Raw genomic sequence first — 13,390 nt, 5'->3', positions numbered from 1 at the left:
TCATAAAACAGCAATCTAAGATACCATCCAAGTTTCACCCTGCCAAGAGCGTTAATTAGCGAGTAATTAACGATTTATGTCGATAAATGAGAAGAGTGTCCTCGACAAATTTCACAGTTAAAATTAATCGCATACAATTCCGCCAAACCCACTAGTTTGAATTCAACCAATCAGAGATGCAGGTTTAGTTATGAGCCGTTGCTAAAAATAGATTCAAGACTTCGCGTTGGTTGTACCAGGGAGTTGTTATGCAACTCCCTGGTACAACTGCCATATAGACTGTACACAAATCAAGCGTGGTGTTATATTACGTATCTGTCAATGACGTTCGTAGTGTTTAAATATTCATATTATGGGCGAGGTTTATTGGGTTCCCAACGGAAAATATCTTGGAGAACAACAAAGTTGAAAGTTGCAATTTTTTCGACTTTTATGCCACCATTTGAAGTAAAATATAAATAGATTAGCTAGTTATGTATGTCGTTATGGCAAAGTGGAATCAGTGAGGTTGAGAAAAATCATAGAAAAGGACGCAAAATGCTGCTTTAAAATCGAATTTTAAAATGCATTGTAAGTACACTCTATCTATCAGTACAATTTCGGAGCTTGTCCAATATGATCTACTGGTCAATTCCATGATAAGGTCAACATCATACCAAAAAATTTAAAATCATTGTACATTAAAATTGTATAAGTTTCCAATAAATAGAATACTTGTAGTTACTAAAAATAATTTTTTCACCCCAGAAACATCATTTGTTTGATTATGGGGTCGGTAATAACAAATGGTTCCCGTAGTAACTAAATTATGAAAAATACAGTGAAATTTCATTTTGTGCAGATTTGGACATATTAATCATAGGTATCATCAGTGTTTTGGACTAATTATATTTGCTATAGCATAGTGCTCACTTAATAGCTTCAATTTTTTTTCTACATCAAGGCATTAGACAATAGTGGTGAATTGAAAACACTCTCGAATTACTGTCACGCGAGTCACAAAATTTACTGTTTTTGTTTTTTCTCTCCTTGCCTGCACAATAGTTTTACTCCAAATCATGGATATCAAGTCTTCACATAGATACCAAAAGGATTACTGAATTTTCCTTTCCAGAAGATATTCAAATTTTGCGGAAAATCACCCTTTACGAATGTCACGCGAGTCACGTCACGCGAGTCACGTCAATTCAAGATAGTGTTTCTACCTATTAACTGTGTGTTGGACTAATTATATTTGCTATAGCATAGTGCTCACTTTATAGCTTCAATTTTATTTTGACATCAAGGCATTAGACAACAGTGGTTAATTGAAAACAGTAAACACCCTCGATTTACTGCCACGTGAGTCACAAAATTTACTGTTTTTGTTTCTTTTCTCCTTGCCTGCACAATAGTTTTACTCCAAATAATGAATATCACGTCTTCACATAGATACCAAAAGGATTACTGAATTTTCCTTTTCAGAAGATATTCAAATTTTGCAGAAAATCACCCTTTACGAATGTCATGCGAGTCACGTCACGCGAGTCACGTCAAATCAAGATAGTGTTTCTACCTATTTACTGTGTGAAATTTGCAGGGATGTTATAGTTTGATGAATGAATCACTGATTAAAGATATCATATATGCATTCCCCTTTAATTAGGCAACTTGAATAATATGGGCACACATAAAGCAACTAATTGTGATAATTTCATTTGAAGTATCAGAATTTAAAATCATGAATATTTATTCGCAATATAATGCCTATTTTATCACCACATTTGGAAAGTTAGCACTTGTCATTGATTTTTAAGTAATATACAAAAACATTGTATCTGGCAATGCCATGTGCTATGACTTGACAACCTTAAGGTTTTAACTGCTCAATCATTCCCAAAATCCTATGAGCAAATGTATCTTCTCAAATAGTTTTCGGTTTATTCAAATATGACAAATGAGAATCACATTTTGATAGATCTCTTTCTTCTATAACTCTCAAATGAGTGACTTCAACAGAATAAATGTTGTTACAAATATTAATTGACAAGATATATTGCCTGAACAACTGTACTACCCATACAGTATATTACCTACTGTCTGCAGTCATGAAGGTAAATCGGGGACATAATATCATCTGGACATTCCCAAGGGAAGTACCTTTTGGACACTTTCTAGACCAATGAATGTTATATTTCACTATGCAAGATCTATACCTTTGATTCACTACTGCATTTGGTCTAGAACTATCCGAAAAGTGAACTAGTCACGCGAGTCACGTTTTCTTGTCACGCGAGTCACAATACATCTGCATCGTTTTTTTCATGCGTTACAACATTTTTTCAAAGTTGCATAGCAATTGAGGTAGAGGTGTTTTTCAACTTCGGTATGATTACAAAAAGTGATTGGAATTATTTTAATAAGACATAAGAAATCAAACATTTGTGTGTGCATTCTGATTTTTGTTAATAGTAACTGTCACGCGAGTCACGTTTAGTTTTTCGCCAATTTCACCCCCAATACTTGAGGTATAAATATTTTTTGTCTACTGTTGTAAGCATTAAGGCTTACCTTACTGACTAAATGAATGCTTTTCTCCCAGGTAATTTCTTTATTTGTTTAATGATATTAAATAGAGAGGAATTTTAGTAAAAATGTCACGCAAGTCACCGTGGAATTGACCTACTAAATAAAATCACATGTTATTCGTAAATTGAAAAACATTATTTGAGGCAACACCTTTTATACTTTGTAAACTTTAAATCACCCATAACTCGAAAACGGAAGGAGATACAGACTTTTTATCGGCAGTGTGAGGAATCCTAAAATGCGTTTAAATAAGCTCTATCTATGGTGACATCCCTATGTTCCGACGTCTCTATGTTCTGACGTATTTATGTTCCGAGAATTTGTTTGGACTCTAATTTTTTTTGGACGAAAAGTTTGTTATGACCCAAATAGTGCTTGTGACCGAAAATTGCTTGTGACCCGAAATTTAATTGTTTGTACTCAAATTTTTTGGGACCAAAATCAGTTTGGTCAAAAAATATGTTGGTCCGAAAACATGTTGGTCAAAAATTTGTTGGTCAAAAAGGGGCGGTGCTAGCCTCCTAATAAAGTTGAAAAAAATTGCCATTTATAAACTAAGTTTTTTTTTTTACGCCCCGTCAAAGTAAAACCTGTTATTTCTGGTCATTATGTTAAAAAAAAGGGAGGGATGGGGGTGGGGGTCTAGTTTCAACCCTAGTAGGAACTTCGGATGCAAAGACGAGTAACAGAAAATACAAGAGGCAAACTACTGCATTAGTGTCAGGTATACAGTACAGAGGGCAAGGTGAGCACAAATAAAGAAGTAAACGGATTAGTAAACAAAGAGGGAGAGAAGAAAATAAGTCAGGGAAAAATATACACTGTGGAAGGATAAAGAGAGGATTAAATAACGAGAAGTAAATAATACACTGTGGGCGGGTGGGCGGGTGGGCGGGGGGGGGGGAGGGGGGAGGGAATCAACAGTTTAGGGAAGATTTTGGGATTTTCATCCCCAGAAATCGCTAGATATCGATACAGTACAGTGCCCTTGGGATTTATTGAATTTTATTCTCCTTTTTCTCTTTCTTTTTTTTCTTTTCCCTTCCTTCCTCCTCATCCCCCCCCCCTTTTCCCTTTTTTCTCTCCTCTTTCTTTTTCTCTCCTACTTTTCTGATGGCGCGCGCCCCAACATCCCCCCCTGGATACGCTCCTGATACAGTACTTTACATTTGATACAAAAGTTACTTCTACAACAGCGACAACAACTTCCCAAAATTTGTATGTGTCGCAATAGGTTAAAGTTTAACCGCGCAGAATAGTACCATTCATAATTTGCATATTACACGAAAATTTACCCTCGGCATCCAGATGGCGGGAAATTGTAACATCATGTTCAATGTGTTGTTTTGTTCCCACAGTGCAATGAACTGGGGCAAGTTCGAATGTCGATGACCTACTTATGTTTTGTGACCAATGTCAGTGTGTAAAAACTCGGGTTTTTCTACGTTATATATATATGGGTCAATCCATGCCAAATCAACAGATTTTTGGGTCGATTCCACGTCGACCCTCTCAGAATCGCCTGAAATTGATATGGTGTCTTGCCACATGTCTCAAAGGATGAAATTGGGCAAAAAAATTTTAAAAAAAAATTTTCGTTGCTAGGATACGGCCCCGCCTAGCAACCAAATCCAGATTGCATTTTAAGAGCACTTAATTTGTGTCAAGTTTGGAGGCATTTTTTGCATAAATGTAAAGTATTTTATGTCTGATATTGCAGATATTGTGGAAGACATGTGGCCAGTCTTCGAATTTAGCTAATTTTGAGGAAAATTTACGGTCTCAATTTTTCGTAACAAGTAATTAAAATGGCAGAAAATGAGATAGGGGTCTTTTCTGGCTCTACTTTGAGTGTGCTCTATATTCACAAGCAGAGGCATGTTTGAGTTTTAATTTCCATAGGATCCTTGTCCAGTGGTAGTTGTACGGGAAAAGTGCAAAAAAAAAGTCAAGCGGGTCGTACGTTTCAGGAACAGCGCCCTCAAACTTAAGAAATCTCACTTCTGGCCCTAATTGGGGGTCCATTTTGGGCCTGTGGGTATTTTTTTTTTTTTTTAAATAGCATTTTTCAGGAGCGTATTGACCCTATTTTTGAAAACTCAAGTCAAAAAGTTGTGTATTTTGTGTTATCTACTCAAATTTACGACTCGAAAATTGCGAAAATCACTTCGTTCATATGTATGAAAATGCTTGCACAAGCCAAATTGAGTAATTCAAATGACAACAACTTCTTAGCATTAGCATACAGGTGCTTAACAATTAGGAGGGTGGTCCACTAGCATAAGGGCTACAAATAAACTGCATTTTCAGGGTCATATGCCCAACGATGCCTGTGAACAGCTCCCTCAAACATCACATTTTACCAATATTTTGGGCTATTTTGGGCATTTCAAGGTCAAATTTGGTCACAATTAAGAGTTTTATTTTCGGTTTTTAATACAAAACTAGTAAGATATGTATAGTTATGATGCAAAGAATGAGCTAAAACATCTTTTATATTAGTTATTAATGCTCTGATGAGCAGCTTAAAGTGGCGTATGAGAGTTACATCAGCTCTACAGAAACATGCTTGCGAGGGCAAACAGTGGTAACATTGTATCTTCATTCAAGGAGATGTTAAACAACATTAGAAATTATTGAAATGTATTTATTAAAAGTGTTCTGTCTAATACTCTTTGACTCCCTCTCACCCCACCCCCCCCAGCACCCTCCCCATAGTGCACTATGCAGATTTGTATACACACAGTATGTGACTGACTTTTACTGCATAGAGACTGCATAAACATGCATTCAAGGTATACTGAATTATTTGGTATGGTAAGCTTCTGCTTCAAATTGTCTGTATGCATGTAACCCACCCCCACCCCCTCCCACCCACATCCTCCACCCAACCCTATATCAGAATAGAAAATGAATGTGAACCAGTGTGTACAGTGTGCACTATATATGTGTACATGTTCAGTACAGTTTTATTTTACACCAAGCAAATAAATACACACTGTCCACAATCATGTACAGTACACACTGTGTACTGGTCATTCCATTCAATACTGTGCATATATCAATGTCATTTTAAATATTTGGGAAATGTAGTGTATGCTTTTGCTAATTCAATAAATTAAAAGACTTTCAATAATTTATAAGGAATGTTTAACCAGTACATAAATGTGCAGTGTGTATACTGTACATGATTTTGGACAGTGTTTATTTAAAAGTGCTTGGTGAAAAATAACACTGTACTGAACATGTACACACATATATAGTGCACACTGCATAGTGCATACTGTGCATATTTCAATGTCTTTTTAAATATTTGCAATGAAGTGTATGCATTTGCTAATTCACTAAATTAAAAGACTTTTAATATTTTAAAAGGAATTTTTAACCAGTACATACATGTACAGTGTGCATACTGTACATGATTTTGGACAGTGTGTATTTAAATACTGTTGTACTTGGTGTAAAATAACACTGTACAGAACATGTACACACATATATAGTGCACACTGTACGCACTGGTTCACATTCATTTTCTATTCTGATATAGGGTTGGGTAGAGGATGTGGGTGGGTGGGAGGGGTGGGTAACATGCATACAGACAATTTTAAGCAGAAGATTACTATACCAAAACATTCAGTATATGCATGTTTATGCAGTCTCTATGCAGTAAAAGTCAGTCACATACTGTATGTATGTGGGCGATTCCATGGTAACTCGCATTACACTTTTTGCTGTTTTTTTATAATCCAAGTGCTGTGGCTCGAATATGGGTTAGTGTAACTCCTCAATTTTCTGTGGTGTTATACCCAACATTCATAGCTACAATATGAAATCATCAAGAATTATCATTGTGTTCGCCTTAATGTATGGTGCGCTTCCAAATATCGGTAACTCGCATTACGGAAAAAGGACACCTGAAAAATTGACACCGGTACAAAATGGCACTGTGCTCAAACAAAGAATGATTTCTTCAATTGCATACATGTACAAGATATCTACCCTACTGATGTTTATAAATCAGCAGTAGAAAATATGAAACAACTTCAGATGTGGTATTGAGGGGGGAAAAGTCTGGTAACTCGCATTACACTTTTTCCAGTCATCGATTTTGCTCTTTATTCATCAAATTCTTTGAAAGAGATATGCTCCAAAGCCATTTTTGAAACTCTTGGAAACTCTTAGAAACTGTAAAACTCTTTCCAAAACTTTTAACAACATTTTGCAACAATTTGCAAAACATCCTGACAATTATATCAATAATAATCGAAGTTGATTGAACCAGAAAGTCAACTGAAGAATTGTTGACTAACAAGATTGCAATACACTATTGAATTATCAATCCATATTTCCAATCAAGCTAATCCAAAATTGTTGACTTACAAGATTGCAATGTACACTCTTGAATTATCAATCCAAATTTCCAATGAAGCTAATCCAAGCAAACTGGTAGCTCTCCTCTTCCATTTTAATGTATCAAAACATCTACTGAAAGTTAAACAGGTTCACAGCTTATATAGTGAATTACAAGAAAAGTTTCTTTGGCATGTTAATTAGTGATTGGTTCTTTGGAAATTTGTATTTAGGGTTCTTAGGAAAAGCATGAAACTAATAAATCAATCCTTGTTCCTAATTCTATCAGTATAATAACATTATCACAATAACACAATAGATGTTTCATCATGCGGTATGAGGGCAAGGTGGTAGCTATATATGGCCATTCTAGATAACCTTGAATGGATGGTGTTTTGTATCAAATTAGAATTTTGATGCAAACTTGAATTGGCCACAACTATTAGCAATCAAAGGTGTTCCCAACTTCTTTATCATCTTGCTTCGTCGATAGAAAGTTTTGTCATCCCTGGGGTTTGGCCATTTCCAGTTATCAATTCCTGTGAAATCCGGTGGCCTGCCTTATTTTGTGTAATTTGGGGATTTGAAATGCTTTGGAGTAAAGGTTGATTTTCACATTGTAGTGATAAGACACTCATATTGGGGAAAGGGGTTTGCACATCATGATATTTGGGGAACACACATTTGAATTGGTAAACCACACCAATCTATTCCAACTGACCAAGCCTCTGCAATCCTGCCCCATCCCCCCCAGCAGCCCCAATCATCCCCTATGCAAACTCCCCGTCCGTCCCATCCCCTCTGCCCACCCCACTAATTCTGAGGTGCCCACACCCTTGGCAGCATCAGCTTTCACATCAAGACTAATTTCCATCAAGATGTTAGGCACATTATAATGGTCATGATTTACAATATTTGCCCATCCTTGAACATATAGATTACTATGTGATAGGCTACAGACTAATATAACCTAAGCTCTCACAATTTGTCCTAAATATTGTACTAAGCAATTAATATCCCATGAAAATGCTAGTGTTAAAATGGAGAAAGAATAGGCTAACTTTACTCATTTGATGATGTCACAGTTGAATGCAACTTGGAAGGTCCGTGATTCCACAAAGGTCAGGTGATAAAATCATCAATGTCTGTTGAAACTGTCTTAAGGGTCACATGTGATGTAATGGAGGTTGCAGTGCATTCTGGGTACAGGAAGTAACTACTGTGCACACCTTATATAAGTATTTAGTGCGCTGTATTGTTTTGTTGATCAGTAGTACTGCAAGTGAGATTGGAATAATATGTGGTAACTCGCATTACAGCGGTAACTCGCATTACTGGTAACTCGCATTACAGTTTCCAATGGCTATTTATATCTATATACTAGGTACATTTCTAATTCTTTCAACTATTTTTATACTCTTTACTTTGACTAGAAGCATAATATGAAATGGCAGGAAATTATCTGCTCCAGTGAAAAAAAAAAGTTAAAAACTTGGTCTTTCGGTAACTCGCATTACGCTCTCAAATCAGCTATGTGTCGTTACAGCCATATATGCCTACAAACCAAAACTGTTTGGAGGAATTGTGATTAATATTTTAATATATCACTAATGGCACTACCAATACATATATAACAAATTTATTTAGGTTGCTTTCAAATATGGAAATCTGAGACTTTGACATAACCATACTATTTCCTCAAATATTCCCTCAAAAATCAACATTAGTCAGGTATTCACATTTTTTGGTAGAAGAACGTGATATAGTTGGAAAAAAAAGTACATAACCCAGACCCTAAATGTGTTTATAGTATATTAGAAGCCAAAAATGGCTGCAGAAATGATTTTGAAAATTTGGGGTCATGTCCCTGTTTTCACGGAATCGCCCATATACAAATCTGCATAATGCACTCTGGGGAGGGGGGGGGGGGGGGGGGGGGGGGGTGGGGGTGAGAGGGAGTCAAAGAGTATTAGACAGAACACTTTTAATAAATACATTTCAATAATTTCTAATATTGTTTAACATCTCTTTGAATGAAGATACAATGTTACCACTGTTTGCCCTCGCAAGCATGTTTCTGTAGAGCTGATGTAACTCTCATATACGCCACTTTAAGCTGCTCATCAGAGCATTAATAACTAATATAAAAGATGTTTTAGCTCATTCTGTGCATCATAACTATACATATCTTACTAATTTTGTATTAAAAACCGAAAATAAAACTTCTAATTGTGACCAAATTTGACCTTGAAATGCCCAAAATAGCCCAAAATATTGGTAAAATGTCATGTTTGAGGGCGCTGTTCACAGACATCATTGGGCATATGACCCTGAAAATGCAGTTTATTTGTAGTCCTTATGCTAGTGGACCACCCTCCTAATTGTTAAGCACCTGTATGCTAATGCTAAGAAGTTGTTGTCATTTGAATTACTCAATTTGGCTTGTGCAAGCATTTTCATACATATGAACGAAGTGATTTTCGCAATTTTAGAGTCGTAAATTTGAGTAGATAACACAAAATACACAACTTTTTGACTTGAGTTTTTAAAAATAGGGTCAATACGCTCCTGAAAAATGCTATTTAAAAAAAAAAAAAAAAATACCCACAGGCCCAAAATGGACCCCCAATTAGGGCCAGAAGTGAGATTTCTTAAGTTTGAGGGCGCTGTTCGTGAAACGTACGACCCGCTTGACTTTTTTTTTGCACTTTTCCCGTACAACTACCACTGGACAAGGATCCTATGGAAATTAAAACTCAAACATGCCTCTGCTTGTGAATATAGAGCACACTCAAAGTAGGGCCAGAAAAGACCCCTATCTCATTTTCTGCCATTTTAATTACTTGTTACGAAAAATTGAGACCGTAAATTTTCCTCAAAATTAGCTAAATTCGAAGACTGGCCACATGTCTTCCACAATATCTGCAATATTAGACATAAAATACTTAACATTTATGCAAAAAATGCCTCCAAACTTGACACAAATTAAGGGCTTTTAAAATGCAATCTGGATTTGGTTGCTAGGCGGGGCCGTATCCTAGCAACGAAAATTTTTAAAATTTTTTTTTTGCCCAATTTCATCCTTTGAGACATGTGGCAAGACTCCATATCAATTTTAGGCGATTCTGAGACGGTCGACGTGGAGGCCACTGTTGATTTGGCATGGATTGACCCATATATATATAGAAGTTTTACGTAAGCGGAGCGAAGTTCGGGCGGCTCTTTGATTGTGAGGAAGCACTTATCTAAGCATCAATATTTGTTAAAAATATCGTAAGGTTTTTCAGATATTCTCTTTGAATGTCCCCTCCATATATCTCTCTTTCTCCGTCCACTCAAAGCTCGACCATTACACTAATTCTGTTTGAGGAAAAGTTATCGAAATATCGCGACTAATTTTTTAACTCTTTATCGTGACGGTAAAAAGAAAATATCGCCCAACCCTATGCCTGACCCAAGTAATATCTAGATCAGCGCCAAAGCTTGAGAAACGAAGGGTCTTCTTATAGCCACCTGTTATTCGCAAACTTTGACCCATTTACGCGGTACTCATGTAATATCTGCTGTGGAAGTAAAAGTTGGCAGGTCGCCAAAATAAATTCATTTGGATACAATTAATTCCAACTGGACATTTATTAGCCTTTCTCGTAACACCAACGTTTATTTAGCAATACGAACGGGAGTTCGATTTTCGCAAATTGTTGCTCTGGACCGTAAGGATTTATCATAATTTTATCTGCTGCTGGACATTTGTACCTTGCAAGGTAAATATACGAGTCTATTGCAAAGTTTAGGCAACTGGGGGGAGTAGGGGTAGGTAGAGGTTGTTGCGATGCGAGGGCGAGGGGGGCTGTCTAGTGATCGTGGAATACTTTTATAAAATAAAAAAAATATTTCAAACAAGTCGAGGGTTAAAAGCTTTATGTGCCGGTCAGACCGGCCAATGGAAAGGGTGTATTTCAGCGGCGGTACGGAATGTATCAGCATGATTGATACTGGGAAGTATGATTGTATATCTGATGTTCATATAGTGTAATGTATTATATATCCGTTAAAATCAGCGAGGTTTTACTACAAAATCAATGATTTACTAAGGCATTCAAAATCGAAATGTTTTCGGTAGGCCTATATTCAGATTTGTACAGTATGTTGACATTGATCATATACAGTACAGTAGTGTTTGGTCATGGCCTCGGTCATCTTGCAAGGAATTTTCTTGCAATTAGTTAACTGTCTGACATATTGTTAGTAGCCATTCTTCCTCGTGGCTGTTGCTCCTGGAAGCATAAACCACAACCTATTGTTCGTTTCCTGTAAGCTCTCTACCTTGCCGAAGATACTGCAGATTAACGGACAATAACCCAACGTTATAGTGTATTTCGAGCTGACGATACTCGCGCTGCCAGACTATAATAGTGCTGCTTGAGATTCCTGACGATAAAAGTGTTGCTCGACGATCTGACTATAAAGACTATAACCGACTGTAACCGACCAAAATGCCCATACGATATTGTCAACCTCGACGTAACACCACTGTATGCCTAAAACACAAGGAACGCTAGTAAGAAAAAGAAACTCACATTTTTATTTTCCACTCCAAGCATTTGCTTAAATAAGTATTGTGTACAAGAATCCCTATATTCTTGTACCATTGTTCAAGTGACTGGAAACTATTTTAATACTCACTTATCAGAAAAAAATACTAAACCATCTAATCACAGCCTTCCACAAAATTCTTCCTATGCCAAATTCTAATTACAGGGAAAAACATCAACAATATGCAGGCCTACCAAGCTGATCTTGATAGAACTCAGACCAAACCACCTAGGCCTAATCTGTAATACTTTCAACAATACATTCCATACCTACCAGCTTTTACTCTTTCCACAGCCTACAGGTAGATATGCCTTCCTCGGTTCCTCCCCTAAAAACAATACTTTCCTCCCTAAATCAGTTACTAGAGATTCTTTCATTACAAAAAAAAAATCTTCACACATTGCCCCCAAGTCCCTTGAAAATATGTTATCTTCTTTCACTAAAATCTCCTAAATCACATAAATGTTTACTTCAGTTCTTTCACTACCTAATTTAACTCTTTCCACTTAGCCTAGCCAATATGCCTTCTCTCTTTCCGCTCCTGGGAAATGTTTGTTTCCTCCCCTGAAAAACGTTGGTTTCCTCCCCTAAAACGTAAGATTTAGGGGTGGAAAGTAACGTTTCTTAGGGGAGGAAACTGACACAGAAACAGGTTAGGAAATTAATGGAAGGGCTAGTGCCATCAGTGATGGGGTCATTATCTGCAGAATAACTACTAAATTCAGCCCACTGCTACTACAACTTCATTAATTATGTCTTATTTTATGGTACTGGGGAATATCATCACTGCATTGCTATCACTGTATCAGTGTCACTTAACTTTTGTAAGTTACATTGTTACATAGTAGTAATGTGCGAGAAATGCATTGACGATACTACTAGTACTAGGCTACTAATACTAGTATTAGTACTAGCAGTACTAACTACTATTACGGGATTCCGGGCTTGGGCTACATCGCGTGACATATCATTACATTGTATTTTTGGCGGCTAAGTTTGGCCTTACACAATGGTCTTCAGAGTACTATTTCCGGATAGAAACGATCTTTATCTGACAAATTAAAAATGAAAGACCGATTTACAGAAGACAGCTTCTAATATCACACCAAACAAAGATTCCCTTATTTTTATGTTACTTACTTGACTGGGATACCTCTTTTGTCAATTTCAGAAGGAATGACATCTTGAGACGGCCAGTCACTGTTCACGAATAACCACGGCTGAGGTTAGTTCCAAGGTGTTTCGACAACACAGCTAGTTGACCTCTAACGTCACTTCCGTTTCAGATTCGCAGATCGTATTGTGGCGTTTTGGGATGTGTTGGGGATAGAGATGAAGATGCTAGTTACTTTTAGAGCATTTTTAAAACGAAATGCATAAAATCAAGTCAAAAAATGATGGAAAACGAAACATTCAGTGTGCGGTACTAACTGTTTGCATCACTAAGGTAAGCGAAACCCTCAGATCTAGGCCCTAGGTAAAGATGGTATACGAAACACTCAGTGCGCTGTACCAGGTGTCTGAATCACTGTGTCTGTGATGTGGTGTCGAAACACCCTGCATGGAATTCCAAGTGTTTGAATCACTGTGTGGTACAGTAAGTGAAACCCTCAGAATGCAATACCAAGTTTTGTTGTCGAAACACCCTGAAACTAGCCTCAACTCGCTTGGTTGTCGAAACACCTTGACACTTACATCAGTGAAACCCCTCAGAATGCAATACCAAGTTTTGTTGTCAAAACACCTTCAAACTAGCCTCAACTAGCTGCGTTGTCGAAACACCTTGACACTAATCTCTTTGTTGTCGAAACACCTTGAACCTAGTCTCAACTAACTGCGTTGTCGAAACACCTTGACCAACTAGCTGCGTTGTCGA

The 13,390-nt window shown here is 37.0% G+C and overlaps 1 protein-coding gene across 8 annotated transcripts in view; it reads right to left on the bottom strand.

The window, feature by feature from the left end:
* LOC139970045 (uncharacterized) overlaps positions 1–12,779 on the bottom strand; it is a 289,538-nt gene extending 276,759 nt beyond the window's left edge. For 2 of the 8 annotated variants that reach the window (XM_071975640.1, XM_071975643.1), the window contains exon 1: positions 12,655–12,779. The gene's annotated coding sequence lies outside the window, so the exon portion shown is untranslated. Of the gene's footprint in view, positions 1–12,650 lie in introns of all 8 variants that reach the window. The other 6 variants (XM_071975637.1, XM_071975638.1, XM_071975639.1 and 3 more) reach the window with 4 other exon arrangements.
* Between the last annotated feature and the right edge of the window lie 611 nt (positions 12,780–13,390).

This window comes from Apostichopus japonicus, chromosome 7, assembly GCF_037975245.1.
Source record: "Apostichopus japonicus isolate 1M-3 chromosome 7, ASM3797524v1, whole genome shotgun sequence".
NCBI classification, from domain to species: Eukaryota; Metazoa; Echinodermata; class Holothuroidea; order Aspidochirotida; family Stichopodidae; genus Apostichopus; species Apostichopus japonicus.
The sequence above is the reverse complement of the archived record's forward strand: the minus strand, read 5'-3'. Positions and strand labels throughout refer to the sequence as shown.